At 36.3% G+C, this 26,997-nt stretch overlaps 2 long non-coding RNA genes across 3 annotated transcripts in view; both read right to left on the bottom strand.

Moving 5' to 3' along the window:
* LOC127876019 (uncharacterized) overlaps window positions 1-26,997 on the bottom strand; it is a 116,980-nt gene that overhangs the window by 55,941 nt on the left and 34,042 nt on the right. The window lies entirely within an intron of this gene.
* LOC127876024 (uncharacterized) lies at window positions 168-25,046 on the bottom strand. Of its 2 annotated transcripts, XR_008047604.1 has the most exons (8): window positions 24,919-25,046; window positions 18,162-19,170; window positions 13,520-15,581; window positions 10,982-12,551; window positions 9,673-9,915; window positions 8,877-9,039; window positions 8,093-8,178; window positions 168-3,605 (listed from the first exon to the last, which is right to left on the bottom strand). It is a non-coding gene; the product is annotated as an uncharacterized LOC127876024 (long non-coding RNA). The 2 variants fall into 2 exon arrangements; XR_008047605.1 differs by lacking the exons at window positions 8,093-8,178; window positions 24,919-25,046 and adding an exon at window positions 21,086-21,150.

Here is a 26,997-nt window from a genome sequence, read left to right as displayed (position 1 = left end):
AACATGTTCTTATATTTCGCAGTGACTCAGTGGGAATGGTGGCTGCCTAGCGTTCGTCATATCTCTCTCAAGGAAACAATATAGAAACTAAAAACAGCGGAGTGCTATTGGTCTTTGCGTTGATAATTGAAAAAGGAGATTTGGACAAAGTAACTACAACTCAGAAAAAAGTGTTGTGGTTTTGTTTATTTCCTTAACATGCTTTGGTTCCACATACAATATCTACTGAGGATATATCTTAAGGAACTGTCGTCATTCTGAATTTTAATCAACTTTTATATGAGCCGCGCTCTCGGAAAAAGGGAGGTAATGCATGTGCGTAAAGTGTCGTCCAGGATAAGCCCGTGCAATCCTAACATTCACCCGGTTATCGCCAACGACACTTTCAGAAACTTGATTTCGCAAAAAAAGATACTTCTTGAAAACGAAAAATACATTAAAGAGATAACTGTCGTCCCAAATGAGCATGTGAGGACTGCCAATCTGGGACAACACTTAACCAACATGCATTAAGTCACATTTTCCCAGAATGCGGCTCAATGGGCTCAATGACCGACATAAAAGGACACGTATTAAGTGTTAAAACATGGTACTTTGAATGACCGACATAAAAGGACACGTATTAAGTGTTAAAACATGGTACTTTGAATGTTATACAAAATATAAAGTATTATACATAAATGTGTATGTACATTGAATAAAATGTCTAGAAAATCCACAAAAAATAATTCGACTGCACACGGTATTTTTTTTCAAAAAGAATAGGCATTTCGTCAACATGAAGTGAGTATATACAAATCTTATGATATGGGTTTCGTTAAAAATTACTATGCTTTTATTGTACTATATATGTATCACGACGTTAATTCTATTTCCAGTATTTCAAATTAAGTATATACTTCATCGCGAGAAGACCTTACCTATTTAAAATACCTTTCTAGATTAGAATAACATATTATTTTCTAAATCTAAATGTGTTAATTTTCATTTCAAGAAAAAGGATGTTAAGATTTTATTTTTCTGTGTTGGTACTCCTGACATAAATATCATGCAGTATTTTTCCGACGAAACAATTGATAGCATTTTAGTTAACAATGTGTCGTTTATTTGTTATTTAAAACCTAAGCTGTAGTACTTTAGTTGTCGACATTTACAAAACAGATTTATATGCGGAATATTATGCTAGTCAATTGTTCCAAGAGTTTGTATCAAACGAGTGACTTGTGTCATGACGTATCACACGAGATGCGAGCCTCGAGTGTGATGCGAAAAAGCACAAGCCACGAGACTGATACAGTCTTACTTGAGCCACCAGCGTAGTAACATCATTAAATAGTATAGCGCCTATAAGTATGTGTTATTCCTATGATTATTCACATGAGTGAAATAATACATTGAACACAAGTTTAATATCAACTACACATAACATCAAAACATAAAACAATTACTATGCATGAAATGAATACACTTTCTTCTGACTGTATCCTATCTTTCAAACTAAACAGAATATTCCTCTGACATCTGGGGAACAAATTAACTATTTAATATTGTTACAAAGTCTGCAATTTGAGACATTTCAACACTTTTTCTGCCAACTTTACTGTACACAATGCATTGCACATTAGCAAGTATATATATAAACAACATAACAAAAGGACATTTTGGCAGAGTTGTATCCTCAATAAATATGCCATTATCCTTAAAAAAGTAAACAAACTTCAAACAAAATGTTCATTAACGTGAACTTTCTGTATCATCTAAGAATTTAAAAAAGGTTACTCTATAAAATACTCTATATGTACAATTATTTATATAGATCCGAAACTACGTAATCTAGCAACAAATGTATACATGAGACGGCAAGGATTTGCAAACTGTGCATGATCGCCAAAAGGTCAAGTTTCAGTTACTGAAAAAAGACATTAATCGGATACATAAATTTCAAACATCAGGGAGACTCTGATTTCAGTATTCAAGCCCCCTCCCTTCACAAATTACTCTTAAATGGCCTGTGGAAAGCATTGAATTAGTAAAAAAAATCTCGTAAAACATGATGATTTTTAACACTTGCTCTGAATAATGCATGTTTGCAACATAATCTGACATATCTTATTTGCATCTTGGCCATTTTAATATTATAACATTTTATATTACATCCCCCCAAAAATACTTTGATGAGTGTAGCAAAATGTTTGCAACAATTATTTAATAGTGGATACTAAGTCAGGTGTTTTCACCTAAAAACTTAACAACATGTTATTGTAGTACAATCCAAATGCCATGAACCAGTTATTGTCTATTCAATCAATCTGGCGGGCAGTAATATGTCTTGGTCTCAATGACTAATATGAAGATTTTGTGCTAGCTTGATCAAGCAGCCACTTTGCATGAATGATTCAAATGTCAATGTTAAATGTTCAATAGGAAAACCATGCTTAATTCATGTGAGTAAAGTGCCGGGTAGAAAATGCAGTCCTTATCAGTGACAAAACTCTCTGCTTTTATGGAAATTGTGTTTAAATGTAGTCTTTTCCAAACGAGAAATCTAGTCAGGGCAAACAATATCGTCCCTGATTAGTCTTTGTGGACTGCCACTAAACACACATGCATTAAGCCATGCTATCTCATAGACAGGCCCTTGGCATAATACAAATAGAGGTTTGGCTTGATACACGTTCATGAACCCCTAACCCTTCATTGAAATACAAAAAGCACCATCCTGCGTTTCGTCTGTCACTCCCTAAGTGCAACAACATCCACTATAAATGACTTCAACTCTAGCTGACACAGGTATGACATGATTGATTTCACCGTGTTTTTCCTAACTTGTCTTATAGCTAAATCCTATTCACTTTCCTCACTGTCCATCCTCAACAAACTTCTAGTCAGCATTTCTTCTGTTCTGCTTAAGGTTGCGGCCTTGAAAACTGTTGGTGTGCCTGAGGTTGTTTTTTTTGTTTGGGCAGGTTTGATATCCACCATAATTGTTCCTCGCTAAGATTTCCTGCTCCGAAAGATGGGTTCAGGGTTTGTTCTTGAACAATCCGAATTTTGTACGTAACCTCGTGATGTTGCTGGGGTGCCAAACATTTTGGGCTCACTTTGCGGCAAACCGGACTGCCCCTTATAAGAGTTTATGCTACTGCCTTTTGGTTAAGGGTTTGGCCTTTTGCATTTCCCTGCTGTGCTAAATGTTTTGGGTAAACTAGCAAGTTTTCTGCGGGTAGTTGCTTTGTTGGTTTTGGTAGCTCTACTGGAGATCGAGTACATTCCCATGGGACCAGAGTGGACACCGGGGACTGAATTGAAGACAAGGACGCCCCCAGATAATCCGACAGAGAGTACTGTCCCTCCTGAGCAGTTCTGAACGAGAAAAATTGTTTCAGGACCTCCCAAACTGTCTCGCAATTCAAGTCCCTGTCTTGGTTCAAGTCCTAGTTAACGCCCCTGTGGTTACGTGGCATGGTTGAAGACGGAGGGGTCTGACTTCTGGGTGGGGTGGACACGGGGCAAGGTAGCAAGCCGCGGCTTGGTATCTTAGTGTTTTTCGGTATCTCCATCATGGCCCAGTCAGCTGGAAAGTGGTTGTGTTTCAGATATTGGATCTGAAATGAATTATTAACATTAAATTCTAACTCTAAGTCATTAAAAACCTATGACCAGACAAGGGCAAGTATACATTTTTACACAATTATGCAATTAAAAAAAAATTTGTACTAATATAAAAGAAATTATGAAGCTTTCCGGTAACATTTGCAGCAATCTGATGCAAGGCAGATAATGAGTACGGGGAAAAGTGCCAGCATTGCCACATGGTTGAATCAAAAAGCAGGATTCTACTTAATTGATTGAAATCCAGGTAAGCATCATTTTAGATCTGACTTCTTCCATTAAGGATTTATAATTTCATAAATAATGAATTTCAATGTATTTATTTATAAAATAGTAATTGTTTTGCTTGATATTTTACTGTAATAATTCTTATTTACAAAAGTGAAAGGTTATGGTTCTTGTGCAAGCATATTTAATCATTGATATCTTTGAAACCATGAAGTTTCATGTTGAAATCTTGTATCATATCTGAGATATAGCCATGAAAAGTAACATCATATAAAAACAACAAAAGGCAATAACTCTTATATAAGACAATGTTGTGTTATGGTTCTTGTGCAAGTTACTTCTCTTCATCTATACAACCATAAAGTTTTATGTTAAGATCTTATATATTTTCTTAGATATAGCCCTAAACGGTTTGTGACAAAATGACATACAGACAATGCCAAATCTAGATCACTCCGGACGTGGCTGGGTATAAAAAGGGGCATACATCATGTCACTTTCACAGAAGGATGATACACATGTGAATCAGTCAATTGTTGACGAATAATTGATTGGAAATGATTTTTACACTTATTGTGACAGTGACCTTGACCTTTGACATAGTGACCCCAATTTCAAAGGGGTCATCTACTGCCCAAGTCCAATCTGCATATGATGTATCAAGCCAATGGGTCAATTGGTTCACGAGTTATTGATCAGAAACGATTTTGACACTTATTCAGACAGTGATCTTGACCTTTGACCAAGTAACCCCAATTTATGTAGAGGTCATCTACAGTCCAACACCAAATCACATGTGAAGTATCAAGTCAATCGGTCCGTTCGTTGATGAGTTATTGATCATAAATGATTTTCACACTTATTGCAACAGTGACCTTGACGTTTGACCGCGTGACGCCAATTTCAATAGGGTTCATCTACTGTGTAAGGACAAGACACGTGAAGTTTAGAGCCAATCTGTCAAACCATTGACGAGTTTTTGATCGGAAATGAACTGGTCTACCGACAGACCGCCCGACATCCAGCAAAACAATATACCCCCTCTTTTTTGAAAGAGGGCATAATAATGCTTAATTATTGTTCATATAGTAAAGTAGGTAGTAACAACTTCCATTCTTGCAATAACAATCAATTTTATTGGAACTAAGCGAACAGACAAAACTCTCCTGTCAAACATCCCCATATCGCCGTGTCCTTGAACCTGAGCTTGACCCCCAAGCTATTACTGGGATGACAACAAGACGGGTCAGCATATTTTGACTCCATTGATTCAACACAGGTTGTTAGCATGTGACTATAATATTAATTAGTTAAAACATCATTTTGAATGATAAATAATCAAATTATAACAAAAAAATAATTTTCTGAAAAAAAAGTTCAATATCAAAAATATATATAACAACGTAATTAACTTAAAATCACCCAAAACCGGTCGCTTTGAGCAACCAGAACATCATTAATTACCGGGTATGCAGCGATTTTCACAAACTTGGTCTTGTTCAATGCAGAAATGAATTTCCTTTCTGGAAAGGTACATATCTTGCAAGATTTTTACAAACGCTGGGTCAACGTTTAAGAAACATCACGATTCGCAACACGCGTTACCTACTCATTGTCAATCGGACCCGATCTCAGACTGAAATCTTTACGTAGTGAAAAAAAATCCCTGCAAAGTTCACGGACCTCGGTACCATAATTTAACAAGAGCACCGCCTTGCAGGTGAAGACCGCTCATCTATTTTTCTTTTTAAAGGTGAAGGGGCCTATATCAATTCCAATCACAAAGGAGGGAGGGGTAGAGTGGAGAGGGGTGCATAGTATGGGTGTGTGGTCATTTATTACATTATCTTCCAAAAATGCAATAAAAATGCAAAAAAAACTTTATTTATTTTGGGGGGGGGGGTATTTTTGTTTGTGTAGGATGGTTGGACGGTATTTAAAAAATAAAATAATAAAAATAACTAAAAAAAATTTTTTTTTGGAGGGGGGGCAGGTGGGGGGGGGGGGGGTAAAGTGTGAGGGTGTGGTGGCCATTTATTAGATGATCTTTAAAAAATTGAGGGGGGATTTTGGGGGGGGATTTGGAGGGGGGCGTGGGGGATGGTTTGGGTGGAGTCTATATTGGTATGTCAGGTAAGAGTTGTTTTGTCAAAGTATCAATCAAATCTAATCATATATAAAGAAGTTATGGCAATTTTAGCAAAATTTAATAATTTGACCTTGAGAGTCAAGGTCATTCAAAGGTCAAGGTAAAATTCAACTTGCTAGGTACAGTACCCTCATGATAGCATAAAAAGTATTTGAAGTTTGAAAGCAATAGCCTTGCTACTTAAGAAGTAAAGTGGATCTAAACACAAAATTTTACCATATATTCAAAGTTACTAAGTCTAAAAAGGACCATAATTCCGTAAAAATGACAACCAGAGTTATGCAACTTGTCCTTTACTGTTCCCTTATGATAGTTTGCGAGTGTTCCAAGTATGAAAGCAATATCTGATAATGATACTTTAGGGGTAAAGTGGACCAAAACACAAAACTTAACCAAATGTACAATTTTCTAAGTATAAACGGCCCATAATTATGTCAAAATGCCAGTCAGAGTTACATAACTTTGCCTGCACAGTCCCCTTATGATAGTTAATAAGTGTTGCAAGTATGAAAGCAATAGCTTTAATACTTTAGGAATAAAGTGGACCTAAACAGAAAACTTAACCAAATTTTCAATTTTCTAAGTAAAAAAAGGGCACATTATTCTGTCAAAATGCCTGTCAGAGTTACATAACTTTGCCTGAACAATCCCCTTATGGTAGTTAGTAAGTGTTGCAAGTATGAAAGCAGTAGCTTTGATACTTAAGGAATAAAATGGACCTAAACACAAAAAAATCAATTTTCTTAGTATAAAAAGGGCACATAATTCTGTCAAAATGCATGCCAGAGTTATTTTACTTTGCCTGCCCAGTCCCCTCATGATAGTAAGTAAGTGTACCAAGTTTGAATGCAATAGCATTGATACTTTATGAGAAAAGTGGACCTAAACACAAAACTTAACCGCACGTCAACGCCAAGGTGATGACAATAGCTCATTTTTTTTCATTTTTGTAAAACATGCATGCCCCCCATATGGGCTCTCCGTTGTAGTAACAGCCATTGTGTGAATATGTTTTTTGTCACTGTGACCTTGACCTTTGACCTAGTGACCTGAAAATCAATAGGGGTCATCTGCCAGTCATGATCAATGTACCTTTGAAGTTTTATGATCTTAGCAATAAGCGCTGTTGAGTTATCATCCGGAAACCATTTAACTATTTCGGGTCACCTTGACCTTTGACCTAGTGACCGGAAAATCAATAGGAGTCATCTGTCAGCCATTATCAATCTACCTACGAAGTTTCATGATCCTAGGCATAAGCGTTCTTGAGTTATCATCCGGAAACCATTTTACTATTTCGGGTCACTTTGACCTTGACCTTTGACCTAGTGACCTGAAAATCAATAGGGGTCATCTGCGAGTCATGATCAATCTACCTATCAAGTTTCATGATCCTAGCCCTAAGCGTTATTGAGTTATCATAGTTATTGAGTTATCATACAGAACCATTTTACTATTTCGGGTCACTGTGACCTTGACCTTTGACCTAGTGACCTGAAAATCAATAGGGGTCATCTGCGAGTCATGGTCAATCAACCTATTAAGTTTCATGATCCTAGGCCTAAGCGTTCTTGAGTTATCATCCGGAAACCATTTTACTATTTTGGGTCACCGTGACCTTGACCTTTGACCTAGTGACCTCAAAATCAATAGGGGTCATCTGCGAGTCATGATCAATGTACCTATGAAGGTTCATGATCCTAGGCCCAAGTGTTCTTGAGTTATCATCCGGAAACCACCTGGTGGACAGACCGGCCGACAGACCGACCGACAGACCGACATGTGCAAAGCAATATACCCCCTCTTCTTCGAAGGGGGGCATAAAAATAGATGAGCTAGTAAAATGTACGAAAAAACAATCTTACAGTTCTTTATATTAGATTATGCATCAAAACTAACTGCCCAGCGCCATGTTAAACCATTGTTTACATACGTTTTAACTGGCTGACATTATAAACACACAAGTGATTTCAATGGTCCATTGTGGAGGTGTGTCTTTACACCTTGCGATTTCATTCATTAAACGGGTCCGATCGACAATGAGTAGCTCACGCGAGTTGTGTATCCTGTTATTTCTTAAAATTTGAGACACATGCTAACCACCTGTGATTCCACACTGTATGGCGGGTTGACCTGCTGTTAACCAGGGAGTCGCATGGCAAGATGAGAAGCGCATCAAGGCAACTATCCTGGATATAAACTCTGCTTAGTGAATATGAGGTACCATGTTCATTACCTACTCGATGAAGCCATGGCCTAGTATGTATGGTGTCCACGCAGGGGCAAAGGGGTAAAGAGTTAGATCTTCATCATAGGAGTGTTTTTAGATCTACTCAAGATACACACAAAGTACTGGTTCTACCCAGAAAACGGACTCAAGACCCTCAGGCTTTCGATGCAATGAAGCTTGAATAAATATACTTTTAATTAATATATTGAAATATATTGTGAAACAAACACATGTTCCAATTTAAACCTTAAAATCATAACAAAATACAATTCTTATATGTACATTTTGACATCACAATCAACGCTTTATGTAAGTTTACATGATCCATACAAACGTAGGATAATACAAATGTAATATGCATACTTTGATATCACAAGGAATGATTCGTGGAAATTTGCAACATGCACGTGGGATATAAATATAAGGCTTGTTTTGGGAAAAGTGAGCTTAAAGCATGTGCTTAAAGTGTTGGCCTAAATTGTGCAGTCCAACCAGGGTAATCAGGGAGAACACTTTCCTTTTGAATGGTAGTTTTCGTTAAAAGAAAGTCTCTGGGACACCAGTTTATGCTCAAGCATAAGCCCAGTTTGGGCAGAACACAGCATATATAATCATTTTCCATACTGAGCAAAGGTTTCAATAAACTGCTGTCCATACATTTGAGATGGCTGATCCGCGTGATGTTGTTGTTCCTGTGCGGATGGCTTTGTTGTTTGGATACTGTGGGCTCGCTGAACGAATAAAGCTGATTTTGCAATGTCTGAAGCTGAACGCCACCAGACAATTATAGGTGACCGTTGTTATAGTGTGATATCCCCTGCTGTGAAAGGAAGATAGAGATAAAAATCAATTGAACTCCACGAAATATGAGTTTTCAGAGTTGTTTTAGGGACATTATCACAGTTTGATTAAATGGCAAGTTTAAAATTTAAACATGACTTAAAATAATATTTGTCCTTAAATGGATTATAATCAACTTTCATAACGGCTAAATAATACAACATTTGTACAAATTGTCCTCAATAATTTTGAAAATGCTATAAGCACTATTTTATTATATGATAGACTTGGTGAATGATTCTTGTTTGTGTTCTAAAGTGTGGAATATAAGCATGTTATCTGTGTTCTTCAAATTGATGACACAGTTGAAGGTAATATTCAATTGCTTAAGAGGTGTGGACAATGACTGTTCCACCAACTTATAACACAAACTGTTATGCAGACCAACAGAAAAAGCAACTGACAGCGACTTATTGTTCCCCTTTTGAACTATCGTGACCAAGGTATAATGATGTATTTTTTATTTATTTAACATTTATGCAAGGCCCCTAAATTGTTTGAGATAACTAAGTCCTCTATACAAATAGTAATGAAAAAGCAACAGTAGGCATCTGTGGTCTAAATGATTGTATTAAACCCTGCATCGTGCTAGAAACATGAATCTACAGCTAACCTGGGACCCCAGGTTGTTCCACTGCTGCTGGGAGAAGCCCCGGGACAACATAGTTAAGACCCCATGGGAATCTTGACGCCTTCCCAAGTGCTCACAAGGCATGGGCTGGGGGCGGCTATTGTTGGAGCGCTGATTGATACTGGGGTGATATTGGTCCTGGAATCCCTTTTCTCTGAAGGGTCACATTAATCGCAGTGCCACTGTTCATTCCGGAAAGGGCATCATGTTCATTGATAAGGTGTCCTGTAAAATCGAATATTAACACAGTGTAACTCAAGTTGCATCTGCTGGAAATCATTCTTATCATCACTAAAAGGTCTTTCATTAAAATTAAGACTTAGGACTTAAACAATACACAGCACTACACAGTTTAGTGTATGAAGTGTTGAAAAAATTACGCCTTATTGCATACATTCTGATGGCATTTATGCACAGACAAGGGACAATAGTTCAGACGGTTAACCCAGTTGTTCACTCAAAACAAGAAAGACAACAACCGTTTAAAAGACTGGGTTACATTGATCGTGAGTGCAATAGCAGAAAAGTTTAACTTGGTCAATTGTTTCTTAGTTAAAGAGTCATATTTTGGAAGTGCTACATGCATGCTGGCTGGTTACTAAACTGGTTCAGGATATTATGACCACAAACATTATCAACAACTGTCATGATGATCCAAGCTAAACTTTTGTTCTTAAGACAGCAGGCATTATAGTTGACACCAGCAGTCCACTTGCAGCCGCTAAAAGTTTTTCTATAAAATAAAAAACTGTTATGCGTTATTGTTTCTGGTTTTGTTTTTGTTGAATGGCCCCATGTAATACTTTCTGCAAACATTAAAGCCATTTTGGCAAAGGCAAATGAAAGCAACTAGTGCTAAAGTTGGCGCATAAACAATCATGTCGAATTGCAACTAGTAAATGGAATAGTACCACAGTTACGAAAATTAATGAAACTTGCGTTAATTTGTAGATGTAGTTGGTTCATCAAGGTCCATGGACATAATCAGAATACTGCATTGACCATGCAGAAAACGCAGTTGTAAACCCCTGAATTTCAACTTAATTGCGAGTTTTACATTGGTACAACACTATTCTGAGTGCATATCTGCAAAAAATGCATAGTAGTATCATAAATATATATACTAGAGGCCATGTGTACAATTAAAAATTGGGTGTGCGTTATACATGGTTTCTGGTTATACATGGTTAAGTACAGTACATGACAATCTATTAAATTATCATAATTAAATCAATAATCAAACATATTCAACAAAGGTGAGTCGCAAAATTAGTTTTCGTAAGTCTCATACATTTTAAGGTCGTTGTCCATAAAACTGTTGATTGCTTAATTGTGAACACTGTTGTTGCTTCTGCTGATGTTGCTATTGAAGCTGAAGCATCAATGTTTGCATGTCCTGCTGTTGTAACCTATCTTTCTCTCTCTCAACTTTAGCTTATGTTGTTTTAAGAGAAATGATGGACCTTTGAAAATCAAATAAACATCATATGTGTTTAATGTACACTTAAAAAATATATTCCTTAAGTGTAACATTATTCCTTGAAATGTATCTGCATTTTCTTTAGTTGAAATCAATTTAAATGATTTATAATTGAAAATCATCTAATAGGTCTGTATTTACATGGAATCATTAGTAGAATAATGCCTGCAGATAAGCTTGTGTTTACAATAGACATACATATGGCCAAGGTGATTCCAATATACTCCCTCTTTAATTTGTTACTGGGTAATAATGAACATACCAACAGGCACACATTCATATGAGAAGTAACAAACATAATGTCCAATGTAATTCCAATACAACGCCCTTTTATTTGCTGGATTTCCGCCCAAAAACAGAAAAAACTATGCCTCCACCTTGTATGATTAAAACTGGTTTGATGTAAACTGTTAGATAAGGTATTTATTCACCCACTTTGGCCAATTTAAAAACACACTTTTCATAGCTTTTCCCCACAAAGATCAGAAGAAGGTTTATAGAACTATATGAACCCTGTTCTGGGAATACATGCCTTTATGCATGTTCATGAAGTGTCATCCCAGATGAGTCCTCAGAGGATAAACAAGGACAACATGTGCATAAAGTGTCATCCCAGATGAGTCCACAGAGGATAAACAAGGACAACATGTGCATGAAGTGTCATCACAGATGAGTCCACAGAGGATAAACAAGGACAACATGTGCATAAAGTGTCATCTCAGATGAGTCCGCAGAGGATAAACAAGGACAACATGTGCATGAAGTGTCATCTCAGATGAGTCCGCAGAGGATAAACAAGGACAACATGTGCATGAAGTGTCATCTCAGATGAGTCCACAGAGGATAAACAAGGACAACATGTGCATAAAGTGTCATCTCAGATGAGTCCACAGAGGATAAACAAGGACAACATGTGCATGAAGTGTCAGCCCAGATGAGTCCACAGAGGATAAACAAGGACAACATGTGCATGAAGTGTCATCACAGATGAGTCCACAGAGGATAAACAAGGACAACATGTGCATAAAGTGTCATCCCAGATGAGTCTGCAGAGGATAAACAAGGACAACATGTGCATGAAGTGTCATCCCAGATGAGTCCACAGAGGATAAACAAGGACAACACTTTCCTCATTTATGGATTTTTTGTTTAAATGAAGTGTCTTCTGCGCAGAAAACAAGTTAAAGCTAATTTGGGAAGACACTTTACACTCACATTCATTAAGCACTATTTTCCAAGACTCTGACTCAATGACTACTTGCATTTATTATTGTTGTTGCAGCTACTGGTGCTGCTGCAACCAAGCTATAGACAGAGTTGGAGCGAGTCCCGACACTGACGTCGCCACCCCAAACCCGGCAATGTCCAACAACAGCTCGTGCTGAATGGAGACAATGTAAGTTACATAAAATACACGAGATATAAAATGCTTATTTTTATTTTTTTTTTACACAATATTTTCCATTTTGATTTCCCACAATGATATCTATTTATGCGACACATGAAAACTTACATAGCACATGAACCTGTGTTGAACATATTGTCCCACAAAGACCATTTTGTATCTTATTAAATCTATATTACCAGACTACATCTAGCGTTGAAATTTTAGCTATTGCTTTAAGAAACACTGATTTTGTATGTGCTAACTTTACGTTTCGAAATATTGTATGAAATATTCGATGATTTTGAGTGTCTATTGGCTTTTAACAACTGCTCTTGGCGTTATGTTCAAATTATTCAAGATCATTACGGTAACTGACGTTAACAGACAAGTCACTCAACAACTGCTCTATGTGTAACTTAATAGATCAGATCATTACCACTCAAGTGACAGCATTACAAAATTATTTTGTGGTAGTTATGCAAGGGAATTTTTGTGTTATAAGTTAGTGAAAAATACTAAAACATTTGGTTTAGGGCTGAATTTCAGCCCAAAATGTATGGAAATATGTCTTGACCCTTTATAATTTAAACGTATATTAAATCAACTGTTATATGTATGTATTCACTCAGTTTGACCAATCTAAAAACACAAAATTCCCAATTAGTCACAGGTACTTTTCTCTAAAAAGGAAAAAGTTGAACTAATGTTACATGAAATAAATGTGAAACTCTAAACTCTTTAAAAACTGGACTTAATAAGCCTAAACTATAATGTCCCACATATGCCTGTGCAGTCTGTACATCTAATCAGTTATGACATTTTCTGCTTTTATGTGATTTTTAGTTTAAAGGTTTATTCACAAAGTGTTGTCTCTGATTTGCCTGAGCAAACTTCACATGCTTTTCTGGGTCAACACTATCCACATGCATTAAGCCCTGTTTTCCCAGAATGAGAAATACTACCTGTTGTTGTTAATGCTGCGGCTACCTTTAATGGGATACAGACAGAGATGGTGCAAGTCCAGATGCCAAAGTCCACAAACCCAAAACCGGGCATGTCAGTAAACAGCTGCTGCTAAATGGCGTCAATCACAGACTGCTCCTAGGGCGTAAGGTTCGCATTATTCGAGATCAACATATTGAGGTCAGTCACAGATACAGAAAGTCACTCAACGCCTGCTCTATCTGCTGTATCAGATCGTTTCCACTCGAGCAAGTCGTCTGGAACAAGTGTTTCATGCACAGCATTGAATTGTTGCTTTGCGACATCAAAGCTGAGACGGAAGTAAAAAAAATCACCAAGGCTCTGTGATTTTGAAGTGTTAATGTAGCCGCCTTGCTAGAGGATGTTCATTGGTGGCGTACTAGACTGACGCAAAATGTCTTCTGGCTGAATTTTTTTTAGCCAATTATTGTCTTTGTGCAAAAAGGGGTCAGGATTGTCATCAACATTGACTTCAATGATGTTCATCTTGTTCGCTTATAATGTTTGCTAAGAAGGAAAAGTTAACATTTGATACTATACAATTTTTAATGTGAGACGGTACAATTTTTAATTTGAGACAATCTAATTTTTAATGTGACACTATGTTAGAGTATACCATGTTAAACATGAGTCAAGCAACTTAAATGTGAAACTATACAACTTTAAATGTAAAACTTTTTCTAACTTTAAAGTTTAAATGTAAGATTACCAACTGTATGGCATATCATAGGAATCAATAGATATGAGTTTAAAACTGTCAGTGTATGAGTACTTGATCACAAATGTTGTTTCCTAGGGATTAGACAGAAATGCTGAAATACAGATGGACGTCTATGGTTACTTCAGTCTACGATACTCTATCTTGCTAACAGGGTTTTATAATTGTACGTGTTAATATTGCATATTCTGCTTAAAACTATTCACTGTACGTGATATTGAATCTATACTACCGTAATTAATCTAAGTTTTAAGAAAGTTTTGAAAAATAAAAATAAATGATTGTCGAAAAATGTTGATAACAAACATATTCCAAAACTGCAGGTGTCCAAAAATATAGAACCAAAAATGTGGCGAAAATTTAGAGAAACTTAAAATATTGCATGGACAATCAGATAATATAATGCAATATGTAAAGCGACCTATGTATTTACAACTTGATTGTTAAATACCACGCCAAAGCTATGCTACCTTAACCCTTAACCTAGAATGATATAGAACAAAAAGTAAAAACATTAAACATACTGCTTACTTCATACGATATCAGTTCAAAGGCTGTTGGGTGAACACATTTTTCATTAGGGGTATACACAGTTATTTACCAATTCATGAAAAATGTAAAAACGGTGCATAATGCATGTGACTTGTGTTGTCCCAGATTAGCATGTGCAGTCTGTACATCTAATCAGTTATGACATTTTATGCTTTTATGTGATTTTTAGTTTAAAAGTTTATTCCCAAAGTGTTGTCTCTGATTTGCCTGAGCAAACTTTACATGCTTTTCTGGAACAACACTATCCACATGCATTAAGCCCTGTTTTCACAGAGCTAGGCTGAAATACTACCTGTTGTTGTTAATGCTGTGGCTACCTTTAATGGGATGCAGACAGAGATGGTGCAAGTCCAGATGCCAAAGTCCACAAACCCAAAACCGGGCATGTCAGTAAACAGCTGCTGCTAAATGGCGTCAATCACAGACTGCTCCTTGGGCGTCAGGTTCACATTATTTCAGAAAAACATATCGAAGTCAGTCACATTTACAGAAAGATACTTAACGCCTGCTCTATCTGCTGTATAATGACAAATCTTTTCCACTTGAGCAACTCGTCTGGAACAAGTTGTCCATGTCCAGCATCGATAGTCGGACTCATCAAGGCTCTGCTGTGTGAAGCCAACATTGGAGAAGATGTGGGTGCTAGGCTGATGCAAGACGTCTTGCTACTTAATGTCTTGAGCGAGTTGTAGTATTTGTTGAAGAAGGGGGTGCGGATTGCCATCAACATTCACTTCAATGATGTTTGTCTTGTTGGCTAATACTGTTTGCTGAAAAGGAAAACTTAACATGTGAGATAAAACAACTTTAAATGTGAGACTGCATAACTTTTAAAGGGGCCGTCCAACAGATTGGTACATTGACATCATTAAAAAAAGTTGTTTCAGATTCGCAAATTTTTGTTTTTTATGATATTTTTGAGGAAATAGTAATACTGACAATTTATCATGCTTTTAAATTTCCATTAATTATTATGCATCTTTTGACAATTTGAAGACGAAGCGTCGTGCAATGCGAAACGGTTGAATAGTTTGGAAAGTTATGTTGTTGTAGTTATATTATGGGAAACTACGAGTATTGCTTATATAGGTAAAAATACATCCGCTCTAAGCATGAACATGGATGGTTGAGTGGTCTAGGCGGGAGACTTTTAACTCCAGGACTCCAGGGATCAGTTGTTCGAGCCCTGTGGAAGGTTATTTTTTTGTCCCCCACCACTATAGTGGAGGACATATTGGTTTTGCCCTGTCTGTTGATCCGTCTGTTGGTCTGTTGGTTTGCTCCAACTTTAACAGATGCATGTGTATCTCATGGAGCTGCACATTTTGAGTTGTAAAAGATCAAGGTCAAAGGTCAAATCTATGGGTCAAAATCACTCATTAAATGTCACTTTTGCAATATTGAAGCAAGCAACTTGATACTTGACATGCATGTGTATCTCATTGAGCTGCACATTTTGAGTGGTGAAAGGTCAAGGTCATCCTTCAAGGTCAATGGTCATATATATGGGGACATGTTTCCCTTTTTTAAAAGTTGTATTCTTGTGTTTTTTTTCTAGATATTTTTAGGTCAAATGTTTAAATTTATCAACATCAAGCCTTTAATGACATGCTTCATTCAATACATGCCAAAATCTGTTGGATGGCCCCTTTAATATGAGATTGAGCAATACAACTTTAAATGTGAAACTACACAACTTAAAATGTGAGACTGCACTTCTTTAAAAGTGAACATATACAACTTTACATTTGAAACTATACAACTTTAAATGTGTGACTATACAAATTAAAATGTTACACTGTACACCTTTAAAGGTGAAACCATACAACTTTAAATGTGAGACTATACAACATTACATGTGATACTTTTTTCAACTTTAAATGTGAGACTATACAGCTGTATAGAATATCTTAAGAAACAAATAGATGTGAGTTGAGTACTGTAAGTGTATGAGTACTTGATCACACACGTTTGGCTATGGATTAGACACAGATACAGAAATACAGATTGGCGTCTGTGGTGAATTCAGTGTACCACATTCTATCTTGCTACAGGGGACTTTTATACTTTTAATAGTCATTACTGCCTATTCTGGTTGAAACTATGCAATGTAAGTGATATTGAATAGATACTACATGCAGTTATACAGTGTATCTACATTATATGGCATCTTTTTGTCGGACACACCTTTGATTTAAAGTTTCACTTCTAGTGTTAAAATTGTGTGCATTAGGATATAAAAGCAATATAGCGCCATTGTTTCTCGCAAACATCTGGGCTCTGATTTAAATAATAATCAAATCCAATTTCAATCCAAAAGCTGCATTGAAAACATTGACTTCACTAAGGTACAATAGTAATGATTAGCGCTAATTGTTTACAACTGTATTATCCGTTGTGTGTTTTTCAGGGGTGTTGCAGGCAAACGGCCGATCTGGATCAAAGACAATAACGCTTTATGATCAACAACTGACTGATATACATTCTGAATTTTAATAACAAAGAAATAAAACAAGTATTAATGTGTGTTTGATTGTTTGTGTTTACCTACATTTACTATTATCTAATGTTTGTGTATCAATTCAAATTTGTTTAATTCATTGACATTATTGTCTGATATACATGTACATGTAGTTAAACATTCTGTCATAAATTGCCATAAATTATATTCAATTATAGGATATATATTAATATTAGATAAAAAGGTATGTTAACAGTTATTCAGTCCCACCAATCAGCTTAATTCATAACAATGAACTTGTTAATGGCATACAGTAAGGAAGGGCCAGTAACTACAGTGACCAATAACAAAAAAAAAAATTAACCTCATAATATAAGACTAGTTAATTTACTTTGCTAAACATGGTCTACCTCCTGCAAGTTACTCTCAAGGGTTTTCCCATTTTTCCCACCGCAATTTATCGCGGAAATGTACTACAAACCGGGTATTTACTGACACAATTTTGTTAATTTTGTTTAATCACAAATTAATAAATTGAAGTGCTGATGAAATAATCATTTTTCTTCAACACACAATTTCGAGCCGACAAAAATAAATGGTTTTCTCAGTTTTTGGGAAAGTAACAACATAAATGATTTTTATAACATCTATAACTTCAAGATAGTAATAACTTAGTGAAATAAGAATATTAGGCCAGTAATACTTCTAAAAAACTTAGACATGTGCTAGAACTAGGGGCTAGCTCTGTGAAAAGTGTCCTTTTTTATGGCAAACTGTATATTGGGAATTTTAGCCAGTAATTATGTTAAAATATAGACGTTTTGAGATTAGAAATGGGAATGAATTATCAGCCCTAATTTTCAAAATAAATAAAACTGTAAGGTCTCACCGGAGGCTGAAGAAGGCGAGATGACACGCTGGCCTCGCTGATATTGCTGAGGATTTAGTTTGAGTTCTACCTAATGTCGGGTTGAGAGTCAAAGGGCATACTGGACCACACAACATAACTGCTAGCCTCGCTGATATTGCTGTGGGCCGAGTTTGAGTTCTACCTTATGTCGGGTTGAGAGTCAAAGGGCATACTTGATCACACAACAAAACTGCTGTCATTTTTCAACGCTTTATCTAGTGTATATTCAATGCGAGGCCGTTTTGTCTTGGAGTGTGAAGTGCTCGTAACAAAACCTTAAGCACCTTGTGAACGATGATGGGCAGAATTTGCGCCTAAACCACAACCGATGTATTAATCATGTTATGAGTGTTCATAACAAAAGTTTTTTGTCAGCAACTGCGTCAAAAGCACGTTCGTTTTAAACATTTTGGACGCATTAGAGGACAAATCAGGATTGTCCATTATGGTTCTACTATTGAAATCAGAAGTAGCCCCCGTGGATAGCTTATGCTTCGAATTTTAACTCTTCAACTGTTTCTTGATTTTCTACCATTATTCGCTGTTGCTCTGTTAGTCCCACAAAGCATGTAACAAGTTATCCAACTTTTTATTTTTCAGCACTGGAGCTTAACAAACTACTCAGGCTCGAGTGCTTAACGATCGACACGGAGATGGCAGTTGTTGAGAACAGCTTGTGAAAACTCAACATGCTCAGACATTCCAGCAGAATGGTATTGTTCAATGAAGCCTTGAGGCAGGAGGTCAAAGGGGTGGAGCTATGGGTCATGGGAGGGGAAGGGTTGTCCTGTTGTTGAGAACAGCTTGTGAAAACTCAACATGCTCAGATATTCCAGCAGACCAGTATTGTTCAACGAAGCTTTGAGGCAGGAGGTCAAAGGGGTGGAGCTATGGGTCATGGGAGGGGAAGGGTTGTCCTGGACTGAGGCTCCTGGGGGTCCGACTGGTGCTGTTGCCACGTCAACTGGATAACAATGCTCATGCTCACCTGAAATCAACAGCACCATGGGTGATATGAAACATTAACAAAAAAGTTCATATAACACTCTATAAAACTATGCCTCTTTATTGAAAAGGATGTGAAGGTTTTCAACAGATACATTTCATTCTCATCAATTTTTAATCAGGCATTTCATTGGTTCCTTGCCCCAAAAAGCATGACAATTTATTCAATCAAACCATTTCGTATTAAAACATTAAAAGTGTTGGTCAATGTTATATTAACCTGTAAATTCATAATAAAGATTTTTTTCAGAACTTGAAGAGATGTAATTTTGTAAACCAATATGCAGCTCATTAATATTAATGATTGTTCTCTCAGATAAGCATGTCAAGTCCACATAAGCTAATCAGGTAGGACACTTTCCGACTAGACTGGAGTTTTATAAAAAGGACAATTCCTTTCAACAAAAAATACCTTTGAAGAGGAAAGTGTTGTCCCTATAAGTCTGTGCGCACTGCGCAGACGAATATGGAACAACAATTCGAGTACGTGCATTAAGCTCCATTTTCCCACAGCACGGCTCATTAATTATGTTTGCCAGTTCTGTCCTGCATAACAACACAAACATTATGGAAAATGTAATGTTTTCTAATGGTACTTATTCAATTAAGCTTTTAAAATGCCCCAAAGGTGTTTTATTGTAAATATATGTTTCAATAGAATCAAATTCAAAAGTAAATCAACAAACCGTGGCAGACATAATTAGAAGGCAACTAAAGGGCAACAACTCACTGCTTGTGCAGATCTACAGTTATATCCCTTGTTAGTGTCAGTTTCATAGACATACTAGCAACAAGGGCAACAACTCACTGCTTGTGCAGATCTACAGTTATATCCCTTGTTAGTGTCAGTTTCATAGACATACTAGCAACAAGGGCAACAACTCACTGCTTGTGCAGATCTACAGTTATATCCCTTGTTAGTGTCAGTTTCATAGACATACTAGCAACAAGGGCAACAACTCACTGCTTGTGCAGATCTACAGTTATATCCCTTGTTAGTGTCAGTTTCATAGACATACTAGCAACAAGGGCAACAACTCACTGCTTGTGCAGATCTACAGTTATATCCCTAGTAAGTGTCAGCTTCATAACATTAATAGCAACAAAGGGCAACAACTCATTGTTGGTGCAGATCAAAAGTTCTCTCCCTTGTTAATGTCAGCTAAATTAATAAAACAGTGACTTGAGGTAAACAACTCACTGCTGTTGCAAATCTTCAGTTCTCTCCCTTCCAAGTGTCAGCTAAAATGTCTTTCATGATGCGATCTTAAGACATGGATTTTTTGTTATGTTTGTGAATTTAATTTGCGTATCAGTAAATCCATGAAATGAACATTTATTAATGTCCCACAAATAAAAGCGATTTTAAAATTCATATATAACATTTTCTTCAAAAAGTGTTTGTAATGCTTTATTTTATTTATTTTTAATTTATATATATATATATATATATATATATATATATACATATATATTGTTTCTCAGTCAGGTGTATTCCTTAGTTTTAATACAATCTAAATATTAATTGCTGAATATTATAATTATGTAAAAAATTGCCATTCTACTAATCTGTGAACAAGTCCTAATACATGAATACATGTAGGTTCTCTTCATACATTTTTTATTGTACATGCATTATTGCATTTTTTTCAAATAAATTTCGACTTAAGAACTCGAGCCTTGTTCTGGGAAAATTGGGCTTAATTCATGTGCATAAAGTGTCGTCCCATATAAGCCTGTGCTGTCCTCACAGGCTAACCTGAGACGACAATTATCGCCTAGATTTGATTTTTATTTAGAAGAAATTTCCTTTAAACAAAAATTCCTCAAAAGCCGAAAATATTGTCCCTGAATTAATTTGAATGCATTAAGCCCCCTTTTCACAGAACGGTGCTTACTTTGAATCCCATTTTGAAATTCTCTGTTACTCAGGTTTGGAAAGCTCCGATCTGAAGAAGGGTTTGCGTTATGGATCCTCAAATAAAAGTCATTTTACCTTTTGTGAAATCATATCAGTATTGTCCAATTCATCTTTATTATTCTTAATAGGGAGGTACACAGTCAAATCATTGTTATTATTGGGACATTATTGTGTATTGATTGTAAGGCTTTACAGATCCACAAATTTAACACAAACACACTGACACAAATTCCCCATTTATTTGTCCAAAATGCAATCCACGCATTAACTACCGTGTCCACGAAAGTCTTTTCAACCAGACAAATATAAATGGTTTACAGTTTACAAACAATTAAAGAGGATACCTTATGTAAATTCATACTGTTCTTTTCCACCTTATCTGTTTTGCATTCTTAATACATAGGAAATAAACAAGCATGCCTTTTCCTTGTATATCTATGGGTAAGTGAAACGGACCCATACAAATAGTGTTTTTCTTGGAGTCCAATAATTAAGACACTTGTTTATATAATATTTTCGGCCATTAACACATGTAAATCCATGAAATGTTAAATTTTTATGGTATGTTTGTTTTAAGATTAAAGTTGTAAGTGATTGCTGTTTAATATTTGTTACATCAAATTGCAAATATTTAACGCATTCAAGTGATATTTAAGTTAATAATTTACTGAATCATTGTAAGATTTCAACATATACTAACTTCTATTATGCATTATGATTGCTTGTATAACCTCGATATTCGGGTTAAAAAACATCGGAGCCTTCTGTTTTGTTAGTGTCATAGTTACTAAATCCCATCGTAAGGGTGTTACAGCTCTATATTTGTCATTGCTTTATATATATTCCTTATAATATTTCCAAGAACATGGAAATTTGGAAACGCAATATAATTCTAAATTTATTGTAATTTCAGCATTAGGTGTTTACACCATGAAAACATGTTTAGACAATATTTTGCATGCAAAGCACAATATCCACGAGGATTACACCCTGTTGCCATCATCAGTCTCTTAAGTAACTTGCCACGATATTTTATCGTGGAGGTGTACATGGTAGGAACTGATTTAGTGTGGTTGGTATGACAATGCCTACAAACTGCAATAAACCACTGAAATCATCAATCGATATTGCACGGGGCATTCACGCTCAAATGATTCGCAGCCGGTCCCATCTTCAGTACCTTGGGGCCATAAAACGTACAATGTGTAACAAGAAATATCTTCAAAAAAGATATACGGCGTTGATTGTGGTTGGAGTTTATGAAAGGTAAAAAGTTCAATGAATGAGATCAAGGATAGCGAATGTCTTTTTGTGTGCAGTTCTTAGCTGCATAACAGGCAGTACGGGATGTTACGCGGAGTTTTTGTGGCTTATTTTACATTATTACATATTGCTGTTCATAAACCTATAGATACAAAACAGACAACCAAAAGAATAATGGAAGTGACATTAAAACATATGAGTCAACCGCCCATACGCGAAGTATCCGTACATATTTTAAATATTTATACGCGCATTCTTTGAACAAACCTGTTTTAGTGGTTTATCGGGCATTGGTATTTGATTCGAGTATTAACAGTATCGAGAATCGTCGCGCTCATGCTTAATACATTAGTCAATATGGTGGAATAATTCTTGTTAAATTAATTAAAAATAATATTTATCATGGTCCGGTCAGCACATAATGTAGTCGTGAAGACGCAGCGAAGACCTGTATATAAACTCTGACATTAACACACACTTACCGCGAACTGACAAAGGTGTAGAATCTACGCACAAATTATATTGAGGTGAAGAGTTGAGTGTGAAACTGTTCTATCTATCATGCCTTTTCATAAGAAATAAAATTGTTTCATGCTGAACACGTAGTAAAACAGTGTAAGAAAGACGCGGCCATGTTCATCCAATGTTCTGGCAGTATTCTCAAATCAGACTAAATTAAGTATATTCATTTGTGGGTAGCCGCAGGCATTTTTATGAATGTAACCTAAAGGTCACCTAAGGTCAAAAGTGATGTTAAACAGCTACGCCGAAAAAATCGGGTATTTGTTGATTTTTATAGTAACGAAAAACTGTTTGGCGAAGCTAATTTACTACAGCAAAAATATCAGTGAAAAAGAACGGCCACGACCGTTTCATAGTTTGAATGTTCCTCTATTACTACACGCACAGACATTGACAGGGAACCAAAATAAATAGTTTTGGAATTTTTTGTTTTTGTTCATGTGTTCAAGCAGAATGATTTGTGGCACATTTTTCGGATCTACAAAAGTTGGGACATTCTGATCTTGCCAAACAAATAAGGTAATCAACTGATTTTTTGTAAAAATTCAAAGATTTTAAAGGAGTCCAACGGACTCCCATGACGCAAAAACAAGGAGTCCGAGTCTCCTTTTAAGGTGTCTCGGACTCCCGGACTTCCGTTAGTGTCGAACGCTGACGACACATTAATTAATCTCACATTTGACAAGGTCTGTTTGTAAAACATGCATGCCCCCATATGGGCTGTCAGTTGCAGTGGCAGCCATCATGTGAATACATTTTTTGGCACTGTAACCTTTAACCTAGTGACCTGAAAATCAATAGGGGTCATCTGCAAGTCCTAATCAATGTACCTTTGAAAATTCATGATCTTAGGCATAGGCGTTCTTGAGTTACATGTATCATTCGGAAACCATTTTTCTAAGTTGAGTCACCGTGACCTTGACCTTTGACCTAATGACCTGAAAATCAATTGGTGTCATCTGTGAGTCATGATCAATGTACATATGATATTTCATGATCCAAGGCATAAGCGTTCTTGAGTTATCATCCAAAAACCATTTTACTATTTCGGGTCACCGTGACCTTGACCTTTGACCAAGTGACCTGAAAATCAATAGGGGTCATCTGCAAGTCATGATCAATGCACCTATGAAGTTTCATGATCCTAGGCATAAGCGTTCTTGAGTTATCCTCCGGAAACCGTTTAAATATTTCAAGTCACTGTGACCTTGACCTTTGACCTAGTGATCTAAAAGTCTATAGTGGTCATCTGCGAGTCATGATCAATGTACCTACAAAGTTATATGATCCTACTGTGTAAGCGTTCTTCAGTTATCATCCGGAAACCATTTTTCTAAGTTGAGTCACCGTGACCTTGACCTTTGACCAAGTGACCTGAAAATCAATAGGGGTCATCTGCAAGTCATGATCAATGTACCTATGAAGTTTCATGATCCTAGACCTAAGCGTTCTTGAGTTATCATCCGGAAACCATCTGGTGGACGGACGGACGTACGGACATATGTGCACAACAATATACCCCCTCTTCTTCGAAAGGGTGCATAAAAAGTGTAACCTTTCTGTAAATATTGCGAAAAGTATCAATATATTCTACTCGAAAGATTACTTAAACAATTTCATACTTTATAAATAACAGTATTCATCCATTTACATTTCTTACATGGCATGGTATTTATAGAAATGAAAGTCTAAAAATAGCCCCGTTGCTATGTACATGTGCATCTATGTACAAATATTAAATTTTCATTTGAAATGCTTTGTTTTTTCATGCAAAGTTTACAAGAACTAAAATTTAGGACCATAATGAAAAAAATGTTATGCCAACAACATAATATGCAAAAAATCTAATGTTCAAACAAAACCCCTCACAATGTGTAATCAGCTAAGAATATGTGTACATAAATTATTTGTATCTTTAACTACACACTAATGTTGTATTGTAACATCACACACTACTATGTTCGTATGCTAAACAACACATTGTCATTGAAATACTAATCACTAATTACAACAACTAATACATACATGTTCACACTATTCCACTCTGAACACCAGGATGTTGTCCCCATCCTGTCCCACAATGATGGATGATGTGGTGCTGCTGTAGCAGACTGACCATTGCCTCGACACTCCATCCTCCTTAGTAGCCAGCGTAGCCAGCTTACTCTCTCCCTCCCAGCCCACCTGTTGTACAGTGCTGGGATAGTGTCCACAGACCAGCACCTGGCCTGCAGGGGTCACATGTAGACCACGTGGGGCCCCTAGTGCTAGGTCTGTGTATGTAGCCAGGAGTGTGCCATCCCTGGCCAGGGTGAGAAGCTTGTGCTGCTGGTAGCTGGTGATGTACAGCCTGTCTCCTGTGGGACTCACAGCACACGTGTATACTGCAAAACAGAGTAACATCAAGATATTGAATTACTGTAAATGTTAAATAATCTTATTAAACATACTGCAGTGATATTGTATTACATATGTGTTGGTTGTTATAAATAGACAATAAACATATGTTAACATATGCATACATTTGAATTATTTAATAGTTATGTGTGGCAATAAATGTCAGTGTTATTGTGTAAAAGTGATATGTTGAAATGCGACTGGTGAGGTAGAAATGAAGTGTAACATACAATTGCAAAGATGGAAACAATTACACAGATGAAAATCATTACACAGTTCAACATTCATGTGCATATGAATGTTCATGGTTCAAACAGAAATCTCAAACCTAAATTCAAGCACTTTTCAAGGACTTTTCAAGGCCAAATTTTCATTTTCAAGGCCGAGAACCGTACGTTAGTTTCCTTTAAAAACTGCATTTTCAAACCAGATTAACATAGTAAATATCATTTTTTTATTTGCTCAAACACATTACACTTATTCCACAATAACTCATACATGTTATTTCTAGTTATTACAAAGAAATACAGGTTATCCATCCTTAACACAATGAGTGTCACATATGTACAGTACAGCCAACGCGGCTCAAACATAATCCGCGGCTACGCCACGGCCAGATTATTAGTACGCGGCCGCCGAATCGTGTGTTCACGCGGCGTATCGCCGTGGCAATCGGCATCGATCCGCGCAACGACGCAGAGTCTGTATTAACCTCACGTAATTTCGCGGAGTAAATCCGCCGCATACGTACGCGGCAGATCGAGTGAAAAGATATCCACCTACATGTACATACATGTATGTGAAGCGTAGAATTAATTACGCGCAACTGTTAATGTTTCGTTCGATTATCATTATTAAATTTGTAACCCGGAACACACTTCCGAATTTTAATGCTAACGCGACCTTTGGCAAATTCTAGCGTCAAATAAACAGTGCTAAAATATCCTTTGTTTCATAAAAAGCGCGCGAAAATTATGCAGACATGTATAACGTCGTTTGGAAAGTTTGGGTGTATTTTGTGTTGTATAAATACATGAACATCACGTCAAGCGTAAATCGCGTGTTCAGTTGAAAAAAAGCACCGATTAGAAGTTATTTCATCATCTCTATAAATAGTAACACATGCCAAAATGTATTTGATACTTAAGGAAATATTGAGAATGTTTGTGTATCGTAAATATTTACCAGCATTTGCTTTAAAACTGGAATATACAGAATTATCGGGTAATTAGTAGCGATATTAACTCTATAATATGAACAAAATAAAACGTGTTTACATACACATATTCAAACAATAGTTATAATAAGCTGATAATTAACAAAACAACAAATACGTCGTCACCGTCTTGATTATTGATGTGACTTCAAGCTGCTAATTTTCTTAGCTTAAATATAATAGCAAAATCAACATGCAATTAATTCATAAATCCACCATATGCTGGAGCCTTGACCACTTGTATGTGCGAAAACATAATTACGTGACAGTGTTTATGTGTGAAATACATACACTACGGGCGGGAAACAAACTTAATTGGCCAGACACATTAACTATGCTTTCATGTATATGCTAAGACAATCCGCGCACAATACATTTATTATGATTTTAATTATTATTATAATTGTTCTTTCAAAATTTGTTAACTACATGTAACTAAAAAAATTGAAGATTTTTTATTTCATGATGCGCATCGACTCGGCATCATGTCG

This window comes from Dreissena polymorpha, chromosome 1 (assembly GCF_020536995.1).
Source record: "Dreissena polymorpha isolate Duluth1 chromosome 1, UMN_Dpol_1.0, whole genome shotgun sequence".
NCBI classification, from domain to species: Eukaryota; Metazoa; Mollusca; class Bivalvia; order Myida; family Dreissenidae; genus Dreissena; species Dreissena polymorpha.
This window is presented reverse-complemented; position numbering and strand designations above follow the sequence as displayed.